The following is a 19,244-nucleotide window of genomic DNA, read 5'->3' on the forward strand; positions in this document are numbered from 1 at the left end:
AAACTTTATTTGATGACAGAACATGAAAATTCAAATGGGAACTTTAAATCACCTGTGTCATCCTTCCAAACAGAGTAGCCGAGGATAATCGACGGCGTCCATTCTAGCGGCACCACTTGCTTTCAATGTACACTGGAGTAGCAGAAGAAGAGACGAGGAATTGGACAACCAATAGACTAAGATGTCATTGTTATGCTGGGTCTTTAATCCAAATAATAATACTTAGTTATGAGAAGCCAATTATGACAAAAAGCGAAAACAAGACAGACTAGTAGCATATAGGATTAGATTATTCAAACCTTGATAGGATGGCCTATGGTCCGAATGATTCGGTCAAACACACTAGTCCGCTCAACTTCAAAAGATCTCCATCGTAGAAGGCATTTGTAGATGATACAAGCAACAATTGGTCTGTTCCCTGCGAAGCCTAGGTGTTGTCCAATACATTGGATAAGAAGCTCTTGATTCTCTTGCTGTTTCTCATTAAGAGATTTTTGTTGTTTGTCCTCTACTTCTGAAAGATCCCTTTGGTTTAATGAAGGGCTATGCAGATCCTAAGGCATTTTTAACAGCAATCAACAAAAATGCATGTTTAACAAAAGGCTTGATGAAAACATGAAAATTTCATAAAACATGAAAATTTACCTAAGTTGTCTTTGTATCCACAAACAAATGACCACTCTCACCACCTCTCTGCCAATAGATGAAAACATGAAAATTTCATAAAACATCCACAACATTAGTTCATGATTTGAAGAAGATTGATTTCTGGGAGAACCTGAAGAATTGATCTGGAGCGTCCTGAGAGGATCTTATTAGGTGCCATGGAGGCATCCTGCTGACGAAGGACCTTATTCTCTGATTCTATATTGGTGAGTTTCTCTTCTAACCTGATTTGAATTCCAATAATTAACTAACTACATCCGATTACATGAAAACGGAAGCATGAATATTTTCATAGATGTAGCTAATGGCTTTGTAACAGTAGCAAATAAATTTTGTGTTGCACAAGAATACCAATATGTTGATAACTAAGCAAACATGAACTATGTTGTTATTGACACAGGAAATTTCAACAGTTCAATGCATACATGTACACCATATAACTGAGAAAATAACTTGTGGTGATGTGGTTTGGAAATACTCTTCGGATCCTGGGAGACGCTAGCGATCCTCAGCTAGTCACCTAAAAAGATACAAGCACTCCGGTCGTGGGTGCCGGAATTAGCACTCCGACGGACAAGTTAGTTCAGACACTCAGGATAACTTACTTTCTAAGTCTTTGTAAAGTGATTCTTACATACCTTTCTATAACCGTTGTTCCTGTATTTATACCTGTTCTTTTTGATCCTCGGGACCAGGGCCTACTTTTTGATCGTTGCCCTTTCTTTCATTCGGAGCTACTGATCTCCATCTATTCGGCTTTACTCACGTATTCGGCGTCCTGGTCACGCAGTATGAAGCCGGATAGTATCTAATTTCTGGAGCGCGCATCCTCCGACTCTTCTATTTATTCGGCTCCCACAATTGCCCCCCAAGCATTTCACCGACGACAGTTGGCTGGAGTGCTTGGTTTTGAATTCCTAAAAGTCGGAGCCAAAATTCAGCGATTGGCCTCATCCTGCGGACATCTAAGCGTACCCCTTTCGATTGTCGTGTCGACTCCCCGCCCCCTCGTACGTGTCTATTTATTGCGATTTAAAATTTCGTGGTCCTTTCCAGTGTACATTTTATGATGCTCATCGCTGGATTGCCTTCTGGATCGTCCCCGAAACTCTCCTCCAATATCCTCTTCTTCCTTTGTAAGTTCTCTCCTCCCTTGCTTCGAGGACTCTTTCTGATTTATTCCTTCCTTAGCATATTCTCATAGACTAGGATATGGCGAAACATTTAAAAGACTTCCTTTCGTCAGATCGTATTGCTGGCTTTAAACGCCATTTCTCTATTCCTGATGATGTCCGTTTGTCGCTTGTGGCAAACGACACTCTTGATATGGAGAGAGAGGATGAAACCACGATTGTCTTTCCTAGTTTGTCAATTGCAGAGAGTAGAGTCCGTTTCCCCCTTCACCCGTTTCTTAGGGCTGTGTTTCGCCATAGGGGTTTGATCTCTTCCCAACCTAATGTGAATTTCTTTAGAGTCATAATGGGGGTTATAGCACTCAACCGCCGCCTAAGAATTAACCTTGGCATTCCAGCCATCCGGCATTGTTATGCCTTGGCTAAGTCTTCTGGTCGGCACAGACGTTTCTTCCTTAGGGCCAAGGATGTCGACCATCAGTTGATAACTATGCTTTCTAGTTCTGGAAAATGAGTTGATGATGTTATGGTCGTTGTCCAGGGTAACTGGGAATTTGGCAAAGGGAAGGATCACGCCGACCCTATTCCTAGATGAAAGGGTGAGCCAGGTGGCTGATTGCTTTCTCGCTTTTATCATTTGTTCGTTTTTGTTGTAAAGCCTCTTTTTTGAAATGTTACGGCTTGGCTTGTGTAGGGAGAAATTTGAAGAAAATTCTATCTTCAACTGACGGCGCCATTCTTCCGGATATCGAAGTCGCACTCAAATATTTCGACCATCGAAGTCTTCAGAAACAAGGCAGGGCGGCCCACATTCTGCTTCGTTACGAGCCGACATATACGACCTTCTCGGCGGCAGAAAGTATCCCGATTCTGGAGGGTGAAGATTCTCTCATCGCTCTCATTTTGTCCGACTTCAAAAACTTGAGGCAGGTTGGTTTTGGAGGGTCGGATTCGAAGCAGGGTGTAGCTAATGTTACTGAATCAGATCAGTCTGAAACCGAATCTGACGCGGTATTGAATTCGGCCGATCCTCCATCTGCTTCAGGCCGAGGGGATCTTTCGCTTGACGGCGTTTTTCACGGTTTAGAGGATATTCCCGCTGTAAACCCTGAAGACATGACTGGGTTAAGCCTGACAAAACTTGCCAAGAAGGCGAATGCAGAAAGGTTGGCTACGCAACGAAAAGCGGAGGTCCTTCCGTCTGAAGCACCACCCGCCACCACATCTCAATTTTCCCTGCCTGCTGGCGAATCAGAGTCATTCCATGTTATTGAGGTGGAGACGGCGGAAAATAGGGATGCCGAATCTACCTTGATCGTGCAGGCCGGCCAAGAAGTCGAGGCAGAGAAACGCTCCACCGAGTTTGAAGCCGACGTAGAAGAACATGGCAAACGTCCTCGATTAGAGGGATTGGACGTGATCGTTCCTTTTGTCATTCAGCCGATGATAAAAAATGTGCTGGTTTCTTCTGATGCTTCAGCGCTTAAAGATCTAGAGGTCGCATTCAGCTTGGCTACGTCTGTGTCTTTACCGTCTGACAAGGAGGCTTTTCGGATGGAAACGAATCTAGATGCGATAGCACTGGCCGCCCAATTGGCACTTTTGGTACATATTCGAACTTAGCTTCACTTAATCCAAATACTGTTGAAGTTATGGTTCTAAATTCTTTTTTTCAGGCCATCGGATGGATAGTCGATATCGGCTGTCGCCATCGCGACGCCGTCAAGCAGATTGGTCATTTACGCGAGGAAGTTGAAGGCCAGAGGAGAAGGGCCAAGGTCGAAGCGTTGAGGGCGGACAAGGAAGCCTCAAGGACCGATGCCGAGATGGAGAAGGCTCGTTGCACGGATCAATTGAGGTCGGATGCCGAGAGGAAGGCGGACGTGAGCGAAGATGCGCTCAAGTTGGCCCAAAAAGCGATCTCCAAACTAGAGGCTGAGTTGGCCGAAATGAAGACGACGAAGGAATCAGCCGAATCGGAGTCTTCCAAAGTATTCGAGGTCGGGAAAAATGCTGGGCTCGCCGAGTACGTGAACCAAGTCCCCAAGTTTAAAAATCGGGGATTCAAACATGGTTGGCACAAAGCCCTTGCTGCTGTTGACGCTTCATTGATTGTGCCAATACCATATGAGCAAGTGGATGTTGAGCCATTGGAGTTTGATTTCGATGGTTGATCCGGCCGACTGACAGTTTTTAGGATGTCGCATGTATTTTTACAGTCTTAATTTAGTATTTTCATCTTTTGCAATAGTCAGTGTTTGTTTTTTGAATTTATTTTTACGATTTTAATTTAGTATTTTTTATCTTGTAGCTTTCTGTTTGGTAACTTGAGTATATAAAATTTCCAGAGTTGTGCTCAACTGGCTAAGGAAGATGTTGTTGATGAATGTTACTGCTTTCGGTTATGGTTAGATCGGCTGCTTAGCTTAGGTATTCGGCCGATCAGATCTACCCTTGCCTTAGCCAAGGCACGAGTTTGGGAAGCCGAATGGCGTAACTGGTGGGCTGGCTGAGGCACACATTGATCGGCGCTTGCGCTTAAAAACATGGCCGACTAGATTAGTGAGTCTGCCCTCGCCTTAGCCAGGGCGCGAGCTTGAGAAGCCGAATGGCGTAACTCGTGGGCTGGCTGAGGCACACATTGATCGGCGCTTGCGCTTGAAAACATGGTGGACCAGATTAATAAATCTGCCCTTGCCTTAGCCAGGGCGCGAGCTTGAGAAGCCGAATGGCGTAACTCGTGGGCTGGCTGAGGCACACATTGATCGGCGCTTGCTCTTGAAAACATGGCCGACCAGATTAGTGAATCTGCCCTCGCCTTGGCCCGGGCGCGAGCTTTTGGAGTTGGGAAGCCGAGTCACGGAACTCGTGGGCTGGACAATTGTCATCCGACTTTTGACGTTTGGGATTACTAACGTTGCCTCAGGAGAGCTGCATACATTGAAGGATAAGTGGCGCGGGTGCACGCCAGAGGCCCTACTTATTTCCATTCAGGAAACTTGGGAGGGATGAAGATTGGTTGAATTAGACGCCGCAATGAGTCGCAGTAGCGAGCCTATGCGTACGGGAAGAAGAATGTCCAAGGATTGGGAAACATAGCAGCTCCTTAGTCGTCGAAGCGTATCGCCCCGAACGGACAAGCAACAATGGGGAAATTCTCCGCGCCCGCGACCGAGAATCGAGCCTGATGCGATGCCACGACCGTTGAGTTTTGTGATTTTTGTGAGGAATAGACCAATGACGGAGGCAGATTCTATCATTAAAGACCCAGGTGTAGCAGTTGAGTTCGCTCGACAGATCTTCCCGCCGGAAGTCCAACAATCGATGGTCGGACGTCAAGATTTTGAAGTATTTCGAGACGACATACATGGGGCCGTGAAAGGACTATATACTACTCACGAAGTCGGCATGCGTCTGCGAGAAGCGCAATGTGAGAGTGAGAAAAGGGACGAAAGGAATCGCAGTCTGGAGATTCGCGCGAAAAAGGTTGAGCGTGAGCTTCGAGAGCTGAAGAATGTTCAAACGAGCACGTCGGTGGCGGTCGGTCAATCTAAATTGGTCGTTGAGAGAGTGACCCAACAAACCTCGGGTTATGAAAAGGGGTTTCAGGATGGCCTGAAGGTCGGGATAGAGAAGACCAAATGAGACTTTGCCGAGGAGGTCTGCCGATGTGAAAATCGTGGATTCAAGCACGGCTGGATCAAGGCCCTTCAAACCGAGGAAGCTCTCGAAGCCGTGGGCATTGATTCGGCCTCGCCCCTGTATCATCGCCACTACTTTCCTTATTTCGATTTCAAAATTGAGAAGAGCGACGATGAGGGTGCCGAATGAATAGACTTCACACCGAATAAATTGAATTTCTTTTATTTTCAACGTTTGTATTCGGTCTTGAAATGTTGTGTTTAATTAATCATATTATTTCAACTTTCTGCTAGTGGTGTAAATATTTAAACATGTATTGACCGGCTTGAATTAAGAACGATTCTGTGAATATGTATTCGGCCCTAAGGTGTCGTGCACCGATAGGGGCTCCGAATCCGGAGACTTGATCAGCCGTAAGGTGTCATGCAACGAAAGGGGCGCTGAATCTAGAGACTTAATCAGCCCTATGGTGTCATGCACCGAAAGGGGCTCCGAATCTGGAGACTAATTTGGCCAATCGTGATATCCACGAAGGCCGCTTTGAATCCGGAGACTTTAATCGGCCCTAAGGTGTCATGCACCGAAAGGGGCTCTGAATCCGGAGACTTTAATTTGGCCAATCGTGATATCCATGAAGGGCGCTCCGAATCCGAAGACTTTAATCGACCCTATGGTGTCATGCACTGAAAGGGGCTCCGAATCTGAAGACTTTAATTTGGCCAATTGTGATATCCACGAAGGGCGCTCCGAATCCGGAGACTTTATCGTCCCTATGGTGTCATACACCGAAAGGGGCTCCAAATCCGGAGACTTTATCAGCGCTATGGTGTCATGCACCGAAAGGGGCTCCGAATCCAGAGACTTTAATTTGGCCAATCGTGATATCCACGAAGGGCGCTCTGTATCCAGAGACTTTAATCGGCTCTAAGGTGTCATGCACCAGAAGGGGCTCTGAATCTGGAGACTTAATCGGCCCTATGGTGCCATGCACCAAAAGGGGCTCCGAATCCGGAGACTTAATCGGCCCTATAGTGTCATGCACCGAAAGGGGCTCTGAATCCGAAGACTTTAGTTTGGCCAATCGTGATATTCACGAAGGGCGCTCCAAATCTGGAGACTTTAATCGGCCCTAAGGTGTCATGCACCGAAAGGGGCTCCGAATCCAGAGACTTTAATTTGGCCAATCGTGATATCCACGAAGGGTGCTCCGAATCCGAAGACTTTAGTCGGCCCTAATAGGCTTGGTCGGCCCTACGGCCCTAATTAATCAAGGCTTAGGAGTGGGCTGGCAAAAGCATGAAACTTTGTATTGGAAAGGTGGAATATGTACAAGTATCAAGCCCACAAGTCGGGTCAATGATAGAATTTACGTAAATGTGTTGAACTCCAAGGCCGTGGCAGGCTTCTTCCTGACATGTCTGAGAGCCGATATGTCCCTGTCCCTACGATGGATTCTATCTGATAGGGGTCTGTAGACGTCCCCGAAGGCCCCGGGAGGGTGAGTCCCGTTCTGTTCATTATTGGGGTCACTACAGCTCAGGACTCTAAAATTTGTCACGGTTCTAAGTCTGAACCAAAGAGTCCAAATCCGGCAAATCGTTTTGAGAAACAGATTTTTGAAAAGAAGTGCCAAACATGGACTGCTTTGCCAGATACAGAGTCGCCACCTAAATGTTTTTTTTTAATGGGAAATTTAGGAAACCCTGACTCGGTGCCAAAGGCCACGTGTCCGTCATCACCAAAGTTGCCTCGGCTCGGGAACTTGGGTACGATTGGGGAAGGTCACTTCGTGAGCACCCCCGCTCGCCCAATCAAAGATCGGCCTCTACTAACCATGATATCTATTTTTGAAAACTTTGTGTGTTCTTAATCCGGTTATTAGCCTAGGTTACTAGATGATGCGCACAGCATATAAGTATAGACTGGGTCGCCCGAATTGGAACAAAACATTTCATGCTTGTTTTTTGAAAGATGGTTTGCTACTCGCAAGTAGGCTTAAAATGCAGATTTAGCCACCCACAGGTGGGCTTAGAAAAGATGGTTTTGCCACTATCTAGTGGGCTTAAAACTCACAGTTGATGATTTGTTCCACTCCAAGTAACCCAACCTTCACCCATAGGCATTCAGGCAGTTATATCACATAAGCAATTAGCCTCATGGTAAGCATGCTATTCATGGCATTCACTCACACGCATGCAAGGATGCTAAAGCATAAAGCTCACCGGGTACTCCAAGCCAAAACAAAAGCTCATTAGAAATCATGCATGAATCCTAAGTATACAGAAATGCCTAATGCAACACATGCAAAAATGCAGCTGTAGCAGGCTCGGCTATTCTAAACATGACATATGAAATGCTATAGCTAACATGTATTCAATTTGGAATTGAAAATACAATGCAGTTAGTATGATGCGCCGAGCTCGGTGCATGCAAAACAGATGAATGATGCAAAACATGCTGTCATACTGTATGCTAATTGAAATATGCCCTAATCTAACCATCATAAGCAGGTAAATAAAAGGGAGAAAGACGTGGGGTTGGAAGACATACAACACACACACTCACACTTATTACAATTATGCCCTCGTACAGAGGGTCCGAATAAATATACAGTCCCGAATAAAAGAATATTACAGTCCAAATAAATATTACAGTCCAAATAATATACAAATTTCTAATTAATTAACAAATTAACTAAGAAAATAGATAAACTGGCATGCAAGCCAGGGACTGCCTTGACTCTGATGAATGATGCATGCCCGGGTTGCCCTTGTGCGGAAATCCATGACGATGCCCCAATTAGCCTCTGTTTAGCAGTTATTCTTGGAAAGCGTGCCAGACTCCGAAAAGTTGCTGATTCTTCATTTTGCTGCAACAGAGAGCAGGAAAGGGGCATAGCAATGTATTTTCACAAATATATGCATACCTCGATCCTCGTGCCACCAATCACGCATATCGAGGCATGATGGCCGAGGAGTCGAATTGCACAATTTAATATGGGATGAATGCACATATAAACACAACAAGAACCTAACTCCATCATGGATGATCCGGAGTGTCGGTGACTAGGGAATTGAGACACGTTCCGTCACTCGGAGTACAAAATGCACCTCGTTTCCCGTGTTCGAGCTAACTTCTATCCCGAACACGATGCAATATGCATGATATGCATGAATGCACCTAAGATACAGCCTAGCATGCACAATGCTATGAAAATGAGATGTCTCAAAATGCGTGCACACGGGCACGCAAACCGAAGAAATGCACAAATGCGATCTAAGATACAACCTAGTATGTACAATGCTGTGAAAATGAGATGCCTCAAAATGCGTGCACACAGGCACGCAAACCGAGGAAATGCATAAATGCGATCTAAGATACAACCTAGTATGCACTATGCTGTGAAAATGAGATGCCTCGAAATGCGTGCACATGGGCACGCAAACCGAGGAAATGACATACGCAGTGCAAATGACATGGAAATATGATATGGGCTTACACTAACATGAGAGAGCCTCAGCCACACTCACATAGGATGCCGAGGGATAAAAAGAAGTGCCTCGAAATGCGTGCACACGGGCACGCAAACCGAGGCAATGGCATACGCAATGCAAATGACATGGAAATATGATATGGGCTTACACTAACATGAGAGAGCCTCAGCCACACTCACATAGGATGCCGAGGGATAAAAAGAAGTGCCTCGAAATGCGTGCACACGGGCACGCAAACCGAGGCAATGGCATACGCAATGCAATATGGCTAAAATGGCATATAGAATGCAACATGGACTTACACTAACATGAGAGAGCCTCAGCCACACTCACATAAGAGGCCGATGGATGAAAATGAAGTGCCTTGAAATGCGTGCTCACGGGCACGCAAACCGAGGCAATGGCATATGCAATGCAATGGCATGGAAAAGGCATATAGAATGCAACATGGACTTATACTAACATGAGAGAGCCTCAGCCACACTCACATAAGAGGCCGGTGGATGAAAATGAAGTGCCTCGAAATGCGTGCACACGGGCACGCAAACCGAAGCAATGACATATGCAATGCAATGGCATGGAAATGATATGCCAACATGCTAATGGAATTTCAGCACTGAAATGTGGGGGAAAACAGCCCCGAAACGAGGCGAAAGCACACCCGATGCATGAAATCTCTCCCGAAATGCAGAATTAGGCACATAGAATGAACTACAGCTATACAAAGCATGCATAATTGGTACATGGAATGAAAAGACAGAAGCAAGGCAGCCCCAAAATAAGCATTTTACCAGTACAAATTATGGCCAAACAGCAAGCATAAATAGGGCAAAACTAGTATGCAAAAATGGCCCTAAATATGAGATTATGAAGCAACTCACAGCTGCTGACTCCAAACAGGTTAGGGCCCTTCAACAACATTGAAGAGGGGACAAAAATAAGCCACTTTACAGAACTGTAAAAACCTAAAAAACAAACATAGATATGGCTAAGCTCTTATGCAAGAAAATGGGCCAAAAGATGGCCAAAGCACAAAGTATACTAAATATCCATCAAACAGCCAAAGGCCCTTAATTAAACATGAAGAATGGGCCAAAATAAGACTATTTTCAGTTCTGTAAAATGACCAAAAACCGAAGTATAATAGGCTGCCAAAACATGCAAGAAAAAGGGACCAAAGAGGGATATAACATGAAGTGGCATATGGAGATCCAAAACACTGATGATCCCTTCTTCAATGTTGAATAGGGGCTCAAAATAAGACTATTTTTAGTTTTGTAAAATGCCCAAAAATGGAAGCATAATGGGCTTCCAAAGCATGCAAAAAAATGGCATTCAAGGAAGATATTGAAGCAAGTGCAAGATGGGGGGCTCAAACAGGGTTGAGCCCTTAAGAAAAGGTGAAAAAGAGCTCAAAATAAAGCCACTTTCAGTTTTGGCCGGAGCTCAAATCAGTAAGCACGTATGGCTAAGAAAAGATACCAAAATAAGCTCAAAAAAGGAAAAATACTACTTACCCTTGAAGGCTTGACTTTGGTTGCCTCTTGGCTTGAGTTTGTGGCTCCTCAGGCCTTGGAGAACACCTTCAAACTTCTGGAATGGAGGATGGAAGGGTGGGGGTTGGTGGTGTAGAAGAAATGGTGGTGTAGGACTTAGAGGTTTTTCAAGGAAATAAGAGAGATGGAGGGAGGTTTGTGTATCAAGGCTTGAAGACCAATTTTTCTAACCCCTCATACCAATGTTGGCAGCTGGTTATAAGGACCAAGGAGAGGGAGAAAAGGAGGGGCAAAGGTGGGGGAAAAAGGAGACAAGTTTTCCCCCACAAAATATCCCCCGGATTGAGATATTTTCTGGGGGAAACAGCTATACAGCTGTAAAGTGCCTTTTGCAAGGAACATGGCCGGCTGGTTTTTGGACTTGCAGGTGGCCGGCCGGCCACCTCCCCTAGCCGGCCGGCTAGGGGTCGAAAAGGTCAAGTTGAAATAGTGGCCGGCCACCACATAAGGATGTCCTCCCATGTCTCCTCATCACAACCATGTGGCTCAAAATTGGAAACTCTGAAACAGGAGAGAGAACAAGCCATTTTTAAGAGGGGTTCAAAAGGGTCAAATGGAATTTCTGGCCGGCCATATGATATTAGGATCCTCCCATGTGTGTACAACACAAATATGTGGTTTGGGGTTGAAGAAAGTGGCCCCAAGGTGTTCAACATTGGCTCGGAAGTGAGAAAAACGGGCGTCGGAGGGCGTCGGAGGATATATAACTGGTTACTGAAATAATTGCTGGCCTCCCACCCCTCTACGGCCTTCCTGGGGATGAAACAGAGGTACCTGCCAAAAATAAACGAAAACTGATGCAAAACGAATGTTCGGGGGCCAAAACGCGCAGTTTGGGGCCCCGAAAACTGCCTGTTAAACACCGAAAGTGGCATTCGGCCACGAAGTGGGTCTCTCTGACCCCAGTGTCCCTCAAAAGGGGAAAAATAAGATGTATGCCAAAATTCAGAACAGATGGAGATGGTTAGGTGGTCCCGAACCGAGGCACACGGCCAACGGTCCCGAAAAACCTGAAACCGGGCTCCGAAATGGGCAAAATGGCCTATGGCCACAAAATGTAGCCCACGGCCACTAAGAGATGGTCTACAGGACCTCTCCCTCCCCTCAGGAAAAGAAACAGAGAAAACCGAGTCTGGTTCGCAAACCGAGGCAAGGCGCAGAAAAGGGTTCGGAAGTCCGGAGGCGGGGCTCACGGCCGCGACTCTGAACGAGCACATTATGCAATATCACCAAGCGCTCAATTGGTGACGTCTAAGTCTTAAGGTCGGTCAAAAATGGGGTGTCTACAGGGTCGTCCCAGTTTGGACCCAATTTTCCATCGGTCGGTCTCCGGTCGACTGGAAGTACCTTCTTCAGGACAAGCTCTCCTGGCGTGTATCGGCGTAATTGAACTCGCTGATTATACGACTTGGCGAGCTGCTACTGGTACCATGCCATGGATGCCAGGGCGCGGTCCCTTCGTTCCTCAATGAGGATCAGATCCAGGGCAAGCATCATGTCGTTTCGGCCCGTGTCAAAAGCTTACGATTTCAGAGTTGGGAGGCCGATTTCCAGGGGTAAGATTGCCTGGGTTCCGAAGCATAGAGAAACGGTGTTTCTCTAGTGGATCTCCTCGGCGTAGTACGATGAGCCCACAATACACTCGGCAATTCTTCCACCCATTTGCCTTTAGCTTTTTCCAGCCTCTTTTTGATGCTGTCCAAGATGGATTTGTTAGAGGCTTCGGCTTGACCATTGCTTTGGGGGTAGGCCGGTGTCGAGAAGCAAGGCCGAATGCCATATTTGCTGCATAGCTCTCGATATATGCCATAATCGAACTGGGTGCCATTGTCTGAGAGGAGAGCTCTCGGAATGCCGAATCGTGTTATGATGTCTCTCTATACAAGGCGTTCAATGTCCGCATTTCGTATATGTGTCAAAGCCTTCGCTTCGACCCATTTTGTGAAGTAGTCTGTCGTGACAATTAAGAATCGCTTGTTCCTTGGGGCCCCGGGAAATGGTCCTACGATATCAAGTCCCCACTGAGCAAATGGCCAGGGGCTGGTGATAGAATTCAACTCTTCGGCAGACAGATGGGTTAATGGGGAGAACTTTTGGCACTGTTCGCAGTTTTTTACATAACTTTCCACGTCAGCTCTCATTGTCGGCCAATAGTATCCCTGCGTTATAGCTCGATGGGCCAGGGAGCATCCGCCAGAATGGGCACCACAACTGCCCTCATGTATCTCTGTCAGAAGCCCCTCCACTTTGTCGGGGTCCACGCATTCCAAATATGGACCAAAGAGGGACTTTTTGTAAAGCCCTCCCTACGAATCCAGATAGTATCGCAGAACTTTATTTCGCAGCTTGTGAGCTTCTTTTTTGTCCTCTGGGAGTTGTTCAGAGGAGAGGAATGCAGCAATGGGGTCCATCCAACTTGGTGCGGATTCTATAACGTTGACATGGATTTCATTCGGAGGGCCAATGCTCAGCTCCGGGACGAAACCTACTTCGATGGTCCGCTTGATCTCAGAATTGATGGCGGAGGCTAGGCACACCAAGGCATCCGCGTGTGTGTTCTGGTCGCATGTTATTTGGTTCAGTTCGTGATGGTCAAATTTTGCCAGCAAGGAATTGGCCGTTTTCATGTAGGCCGCCATACGGTCGTTTCTTGCCGCGTATTCCCCTTTTAGCTGATTGATTACCAATTTTGAATCACAAAACGCAAGCAGACGCCGAGAACCGAGAAGGTGCGCACTCTGCAGACCGGCTAGAAGAGCTTCGTATTCGACTTCGTTATTTGATGCTTCGAAGCCAAGCTTGACAGCCGACTCAATTACTGCGCCGTCTGGAGACATGATTACAACTCTGGCGCCACTGTCCCTTTGGTTAGATGATCCATCATAGTACAATTGCCAAATATCCCCGACATAAATTCTCTAGTTTGGCTTTGGTAGAACTTCAGCCTTTGGTCGAGCTTCATCAGGTTTGAGGTTGGCGAGCTCGCCGGTGAATTCGGCAACAAAGTCGGCTAACACCTGCCCCTTGATTGCAGTTTTAGGTAAAAATTGAATGTCATATTGGCCGAGTTCAAGAGCCCATTTTGAAACACGTCCTGATGCTTCTGCACTTCGTAGTACTGATCGGAGGGGATAATCTGTTAGCACCCCAATGCTATGTCCCTGGAAGTAATGCATCAGTTTTCTTGCCGCCATGACTAGGGCTAAGATGAGTTTTTCCAGCGGAAGGTAGCGAGTTTCGGCGTCAACCATTGCCTTGCTCACATAATACACTGGCCGTTGCTCCCCCTCCTCTTCTTTTAACAGTACGACGCTGACGGCCCTATCGGAAACTGCCAGATATAGGATGAGCGGGTCACCAGCGACGGGTGTTGTCAAGAGAGGTACTGAGCGGAGGTAGGTCTTGAGTCCATTGAAAGCTGTTTCGCATTCGGCAGACCATTCAAAAACCTTACCCTGCCGTAGTGTCTGAAAGAATTGTCGGCAGCGATTTGTAGACTGGCTGATAAACCTGTTGAGTGCAGCAGCCATCCCCATCAATTTTTGGACTTCTTTTACTGAGCGGGGGGAGCCGAGTTCCAAGATTGCTGTGACTTGCCTTGGGTTGGCTTCGATTCCTCGGTGATTGACGATGTAACCCAGGAATTTGCCAGAGCTGATTCCGAACGCACACTTGGAAGCGTTCAGTTTCATTCTGTATTTGCGTAAGATGCTGAATGTCTTTTCTAGATCGGCTATATGACGCTATTCTTCTTTGGACTTGACCACCATATCGTCGATGTATACTTCCATAGTGTGGCCGAGTTGCTCTTTGAACATGGCGGTCACCAATCTTTGGTAGGTTGCCCCTGCATTCTTCAGCCCAAAGGGCATAACTTTGTAGCAATAAGTTCCTCTTAGGGTGAGGAAGGCAGGTTTGTCCTGGTCATGTGGATGCATGGCAATTTGACGGTAGCCTTTGTAAGCGTCGAAGAAGCTCATACGTTGGTGGCGTGCCGTCGCATCGACGAGCTGGTCGATTCTGGGTAGAGGAAAATAGTCTTTGGGGCAAGCTTTGTTCAAATCCGTGAAGTCGACACACACTCGCCAAGTCCCATTTTTCTTCTTCACCACCACTGTATTGAAGAGCCACGTAGGGTAAGTGACTTCTCTAATTGCCCCGGCGTCAAGCAGTCTGTCTACCTCCTCAACAACGGCGGCAATGTGCTCCGCGGCTGACCGTCGGCCTTTCTGAATGATCGGCTTACATTTCGGATCGACATTCAAATGGTGCTGTGAAACTGACGGATCTATTCCCGGCATTTCATACAGAGTCCACGCAAAGACGTCAAGGTTGTTGTGCAAGAAAGAGATCAGCTACTGCCTGTTGGCCTGATTCAGAGAGGCGCCGATCATGAAGAACTTTTTTGGGCTGCCATCAATGTCAACTCGGTCCAAATCTTTCATGGCCTTCTCATTTGGATACCACCCAACATCGTCCAGGATCTCCCGATTGGGCACCTCAATGGAGTTTACTTGCAGTTCCTTTGGCGTTCTGGCGGCAAGGAGATAACATGCTTGTGCCGATTTCTGTGATCCGCGGATTTGCTCAATACCGTGTTCTATTGGGAAACGTAGCAGTTGATGATAGGTGCTTGGGATGGCCTGCAAGGTATGCAACCACGATCGCCCCATGATGAGATTGTACGGCGATGGCAGTCTAACGACCAAGAATTCCACATCCACCGTTCTAGAACCTGCTCGAACGGGTAAGCTGATTTTTCCCAATGGGTACTCTGGAGTGGCATTGAAGCCGAATAGTGGATAAGGAGATAGAGTCAGGTCTGACTCGTTGAATCCGAGTTTGCTGAAGGTTTTATAATACATAACCTCCAAGGTACTGCCCTGGTCGATAAGAACACGCTCGACAGTGAACTGGTTTACGCGCAGCTCAACAACTAACGAATCGATGTGGGGGAGTGTTACACTGATCAAGTCAGAATCGTCAAAGGTGATACTTGGCATTTCTCGGGGCCGCTTTGCTGGCGTGAGTTGCTGTTGGGGGCCTGGATGTGATTGGATTGTATGCATGGCCGGGCTGCTGGAAAGCTGTATATCATGTGAACGGTGTCAAGCGGAGATGCATCCTCCGGACGGGTAGGTGTTTCGACCATACTCCTTTGCCAACTCCTCAAGATGATCTGCCCTCAAGGGTCGCTCAGAAGCCTTGGGCACCGTTTGTTTGGATTTTGCTATTTCCGAGGCTAGATCGCGACGAAGGCATTCGTTCTCAGCGATGATATTGGCCAACCTCTGTTGGGTTTTCCTAGCTTGTGCCATGGTCGCTTGTATTGTCGTTTGCATTGGGTTTGAAAATGAGTAGAGGTCTGAGAGTAGAGGTCTGAGCCAAGTCTTGCCGCGATGGTTTTTGGTACAAGCGAGTTTGCTGGAATGAGGTCAACTCTCTGTGCGGTCTCGTTAGTGGCTAGCGAAGGATCTTCAGTCACGCCTGCCATGGATGTGTTTGAGTATTCCCACAGACGGTGCCAATTATGGTGATGTGGTTTGGAAATACTCTTCGGATCCTGGCAGACACTAGCAATCCTCAACTAGTCACCTGAAAAGATACAAGCACTCCGGTCGGGGGTGCCAGAATTAGCACTCCGACGGACAAGTTAGTTCAGACACTCAGGATAACTTACTTTCTAAGTCTTTGTGAAGTGATTCTTACATACCTTTCTATAACTGTTGTTCCTGTATTTATACGTGTTCTTTTTTATCCTTGGGGCCAGGGTCTACTTTTTGATCATTGCCTTTTCTTTCATTCGGAGCTACTGATCTCCATCTATTCGGCTTTACTCACGTATCCGGCATCCTGGTCACGCAATATGAAGTCGAATAGTATCTAATTTCTGGAGTGCGCATCCTCCGACTCCTCTATTTATTCGGCTCCCACATAACTAAAAAAGTAAACAATCAGAAGCACTTACTTTTTTTTTACCAGAATTGTTTAAATCTTAACTGGGTTATGGGCAACTGGCAAAAAGCATACAAGAGGGACAAAAAAAATTTCAAGTTCAAACAGTATAAAATATGTTAATGAACTACAACATCATAGGAAAATGCAAGAAATTCACTTTGCTGACAATAACTAATGATCAAATACAACAATAGGATTAGGTTGTTTGGTGAAACATCAATTTAAAACTGCTGAAGAAGACTGGACTGTTGCTCTTTACATGCTTTCATGAATCCTATGAGAAGGAAGGCAGCATTGGGATGTAAAATAAATTGAGATCCAACAGAATGAATAGAAGATAAATAGTTGTACACAATGATTAATGACAAGCTGTTGGGAACAAACAAAATAAATTAGTGTTCTTAAAGAAACCAACACAGAGATCAACGAACGGTTTCCTCAAATTTGAAATTCATGCTCACTGAGGGAAGAGTGCATGACTAACCAGACTTCAGTGTATGGAGCTAAAACCCACACAATATGAAATACAAAAGCTAGAGAGGAGAGCATCTTAGGACAATGTTGGAAGCGGGAGTTCATGTGAATCAACAATGGAAAGGTTACTCGAACAAAGGATTAAGCTACTTAGTTTTGGTTACCAATCCATGATGATGGTTGTCCAAGATACAATAGTAATTATTCCTTTCAAGCAAATGATTTCCATATAATGACAAGCGCCATTTCCCACTTCATACATCATTCTAGCGGCCCCAAAGAAAAAAAACTAGCAGCCATCATTTGTGTGTTTTGCGGTTGGTGCACATGAGATAATAACCAGAAAGTTAAAAGTGGAAAAAATTGATAATAATACTAAAATTTAAATAGTGGACCATGTACTAACATATAATATAATCACATTGCACAACCAAAAGGACAGGATTGCTTCCATTGACAATGCACAAAGCAAAAACAAAAAAAGAAAAAAAAAGGTAAATAATGCCACTGTTATGCATCATGTATAACAGATGTTTTTCATAACTCAAAAGTTTGACATTCACACTATATCTTGTATGACTCAAGGAACCTAAAAACTAAAAAATTAAAAAAAAAAAAAAAAAACTCACAAAACAATTGAGTTCCTACGAACCCAAAAGCCAACACACTACATAGTAGCACTAAAAACACTAATGGTGGTTTAAAACATAGGTCGAGATTGAAAAAAAAAAAAAAAGAGTAAGAAAGTAATGACCAACGCTTCTGCTCCCACTATAATAGCATCTTTTTTTTCTTTTCTTTTTTTGTCAATTGAAGCAGGCCATGGTTGCGCAACAATGGCAGGACAGTGAGGGATAAGGGCAATTTTGTAAGACAGTGTGAAAAACACATTCATTCAAATAACACAGTGTGAAAAACACATTGATTTAGATCCTCTTCGATTAATTGATCGATTCCCATATGACTATTAACCAACTCAATACTGTAAACAAAACAAAACCTAAAGAAACTAACAAGAATTTCTGGTAATTTTAGTTTAAAAAAAAAGAAAAATAGAATTTTCAATCATAGATTTTCTGCTAATTTATCATTAAAAAAAATTCCTCAAGGGCTGAGTTTTTCTGGTCTCATGGATTGATATCAGATTCCTCCTACAATTTCTTCACTTCATCTTGTAACTATTCTCACTATGTAAGCAGAGAAACTAACCGAATAAAATGGAGTGAATGTGAGAGAGAGAGAGAGAGAGAGAGAGAGAGAGAGAGAAGGGTGGGGGAATCCGAACATACCTCAAGAACGAAACCCTTCCACTTCGAGCCGTCGATCGTTGCCGTCACCGAACCAGTCTCACCGTTGGAGGGAGTGCACCGTTCCAGATCGAAATCTGATGCCGCTGAACCAATTTCCCTTTCGAACTCTTCTTTCTTCTCCCTCTCTTCTATTATCTGATTTACATCTTTCACGTTCCTTTAGAACCCAGTTAGGAGCCAAACAGTTTGTTTTTTGATATAAAAAAAAAAAAAATTCTAGCTCTTAATTTTTGCTTAATTTTTTGGTGGCGCCAGATCCCATTTTATTTATTTTGGTGCTTAATTTTTTTTTGGGTCATACCATTTACGACATAAATTGTTCGTTGTGAAAAATAAAATATGTTTAATGACTAACTTACGCGTGTCGTATATAATTTATATATTTACGGCATGTCATATGTACGTCATAGAAAATTTTATTATTTACAGCTAACATTGTAAATCGTAAAAAAATCATTGTTATTAGCATTTACGACCTACGCAATAGACACGTCGTGGTTGTGAAATTATTTACGGCATGCAAAAAAAGCAAGTCTTAAAAATGAAAAACCACGGCTTGCATTTACTGTATGTCGTTGATATGAAACCGTAAAAACCCAATTTTGTTGTAGTGTAATAAGTACAATAACTTGCAGCCTAAATTAATGATTGATCAATCTTATGTAAATAGGTTGCTCATCATCAAAAGGACCCAACTCCAGAACATCTATAATTCATCTATTATCATAAAAACTTCGAATTAAAATATGATTTTTATGAGACCATGAGAAGAGACTGATGCGCGTCTGATGTGTATATAAATTTGATATAATTAGTAACATAAATCCAGTGTTGGAAGGCCAATTTCTGTGCTTTGGTGTCTTTGGACAAACCCTTACCAACCTACCCAACACAATTAACATGATAATCTTAAGTCACTTTGTTGAACACATAATAATATAATACTACTTAATTATTAGATTAATTGATATTTTAAGAAAATTATTACAGATTCATGAAATTTTTTAAAAA

The 19,244-nt window shown here is 44.7% G+C and overlaps 1 long non-coding RNA gene across 1 annotated transcript; it reads right to left on the reverse strand.

The window, feature by feature from the left end:
* Positions 1–333: 333 nt before the first annotated feature.
* LOC145796507 (uncharacterized) lies at positions 334–18,378 on the reverse strand. Its single transcript, XR_014336972.1, has 4 exons — positions 18,213–18,378; positions 779–890; positions 646–693; positions 334–554 (listed from the first exon to the last, which is right to left on the reverse strand). It is a non-coding gene; the product is annotated as an uncharacterized LOC145796507 (long non-coding RNA).
* Between the last annotated feature and the right edge of the window lie 866 nt (positions 18,379–19,244).

Source organism: Camellia sinensis, chromosome 8 (genome assembly GCF_055761805.1).
Source record: "Camellia sinensis isolate YWXY chromosome 8, ASM5576180v1, whole genome shotgun sequence".
NCBI classification, from domain to species: domain Eukaryota; kingdom Viridiplantae; phylum Streptophyta; class Magnoliopsida; order Ericales; family Theaceae; genus Camellia; species Camellia sinensis.